This window comes from Malus sylvestris, chromosome 14, assembly GCF_916048215.2.
Source record: "Malus sylvestris chromosome 14, drMalSylv7.2, whole genome shotgun sequence".
In the NCBI taxonomy this organism is placed as follows: domain Eukaryota; kingdom Viridiplantae; phylum Streptophyta; class Magnoliopsida; order Rosales; family Rosaceae; genus Malus; species Malus sylvestris.
Genome location: NC_062273.1, coordinates 9,004,035 through 9,006,572, shown reverse-complemented (window position 1 = coordinate 9,006,572; position 2,538 = coordinate 9,004,035). Strand labels below are relative to the sequence as shown.

The 2,538-nt window shown below is 34.2% G+C and overlaps 1 pseudogene; it reads right to left on the bottom strand.

The window, feature by feature from the left end:
- Nucleotides 1-605: 605 nt before the first annotated feature.
- On the bottom strand, nucleotides 606-1,972 carry LOC126600474 (glucan endo-1,3-beta-glucosidase, basic isoform-like; annotated as a pseudogene).
- Between the last annotated feature and the right edge of the window lie 566 nt (nucleotides 1,973-2,538).

Here is a 2,538-nt window from a genome sequence, read left to right as displayed (position 1 = left end):
TTCCCCAGATTTGAGGAAGAAGAAGAAGAAGGAAGAAGGAAGAAGAAGGAAGAAAGGGAAGGAAGGAGGAAGAAAAAAAAAAAGGTTGCAGTCGGAGGAAGAAAAAGAAGAAGAAGAAAGAAGGAGGAAAAAGGAGGAAGAAGAAGAAAGAAGAAAAAAAAAAAAAAAAACTTCCCCAGATTTGGAGGAAGAAGAAGAAGAAGGAAGAAGGAGAAGAAGGGGAAGGAGGAAGAAGAAAAAAAATTGCAGAAAAAAGAAAAAAAGAAGAAAAAAAAAACATGGTTGACACGTGGCGCCCAATCATGGCGCCACATCACAATTAACGGCAAATTTAACAATTTGACTAACGGATTTATGAGACTGTCCCAAAATTTACACTTTAGGTATGAATCTAAGACAAAAAAAATTTGATGTACTAAATGTTGAAAACCACAAAACATGAGGGTAGTAAACAATCTTTTACCCTATAATTAAACACGACATACAAAATAATAGAGAATTTTTTTTGATAATTTTATTAAGACTATTTGGTCGTACATGACGCTTTTGGGTACATGATACATGGTAACTCTTCATTGTCATAATGTACATTTACCTAGCTATGGTCAATTGAAAATAATTGGGTATTTAGGCTGTTTTTTGGGAGAAAAAACCCCCCAACGTTTCTCAAGTTCTGGTGTCTTTTGATTTTCATCAAACATGGCAAAGATGTAAGTTTCTATGGGTTTTCCTGGGCTTCTTGGAGTCCTTGTTTTCATATGTTAAATCAAGTGTGAGTAATATGTCTTTGCATTATCAATTATCGTTTCCGTTCCACCAGCTGATGGCCAGCCCGTCTCTGATACAACAATTTCCAAGGACCCTCCTCCAACCTTCTCAAGGGCAGCATAAACACCATCCAAAATGGCATCGAAAAGATTATCATAACCAAATTTTCCATGTTGTACCACAATTGATGGAGATGTGAAAATAGCATAATCAAGACGAATATCACGAGTGTTGCTGCTGTAACTAAAATACGGGTACAAGTTAACAAGTAATGGTGAAATGTGATTCACGAGGAAACGGATAATGGGTTGCAAAAGTAAGCTATATTCAGACTTGAATGAGCAATTTGACGGAGGATAGGCTTCTCCAAGTACCCCAGTGCCTATGGCAGTGGAAACTTTTATTTGTTTGGCAAGGTCAGCAAGAGAAATCGCCTTCTCTATATTTCGCATTGCTAGGACCAGAAATCGGGCAAACGAATTTGAGGGCTTGACTTCATTTCGTACCGCAATGTATTTGAATCTTACATTGGCATAGTTTCTCACATTGTTTTGCACCCATGTGTTTGCATTGGCTTGGCTTGAAGCAAGGTTTTGAAGGTTGTCATTTGGCACGCCTAGCAAGAGCTCAATATTAGAGTTTCTAAGGGCTCCCAAAGCAGCTTGGTTTGGATCATAGAGTCTCATTCTCTGGATTTTATATGTTTTGTAGAGATCAATAACTTCTGCTTGGGTTGGTAGGTCATCGCCAATCATTCCATTACATACACTAATTTGGGCACCTAGATTTGAAAGAACAAAAAATTATTAGAGTTTTAACGAAACACTCATAGTATTGTTTACTTTTAACGAAAATGACATTTTTACTCTAAAAAATCATTATGGTATTATTCATTTACAACATCTTTTTGTCCTTTTGATTAAAACTCAAAGTTTTCAAGCTCTTTTCATTAGTTTTCCTAAGTTATTATTGTTTTTATGGGATAACATGATGTTCCTAATTGATAACAAGTAGTGCGTTAAAACAAGTCGTCAAAACAATCTTACTTACGTCGACTGCCATATATAGAACCCTAGTTTTGAAGTATGAGAGATGGAAAGAGAGAGATACATGTAGTTTCAAAGCTAGCCATTAGTTGCCCTAGTACAAGTACTATGGAAATCATATAAGATCCTCTGCTCATTGATGAACTGGATTTAGCCATGACAAGAAAAATATTTATATCCAAATTAAGAAATAAATTATATTATTTTGTGTTCTCCTCAATGTTGCTCCTTGCTCTTTAATTTATAGAGATAAAAAAGAAGAATGTATGATTAAGAATAGTAAAGCACACTAACTTACATGAAACAGCCTTAACTGTTTGTTTATCTATTCCCTTTTTTATGATGAATATCTTTCGTTTTTTGTTTTTTGTATTTTTTTGGCTATTCATGGAATGACTATTTCTTCATTTGGTTGGTGGGTTGAGGCTAATGCATTTTTAGTGGATTTGTGTAACAAAAAATGGTTAGTATAATTGTGATAAATAGAGTGGGGTAAAATGTAATTTACACTTTTAGTTTTGTTCCTATTCTCTTTCTCTGGCAATCCAACTCTTGGTATGTAAAATTCCTTATATAAAAAAAATGTAATTTTCTAAAATAATAAACATACATTATATTCCCATGAAGAACACAGAAGGAACAAAACTTTTATGGGATATTCCTTCTACGTAGTATAGTGCCCCATGAGATTGCAGTCTAGGTTTTTTATTTTTATTTTTTATTT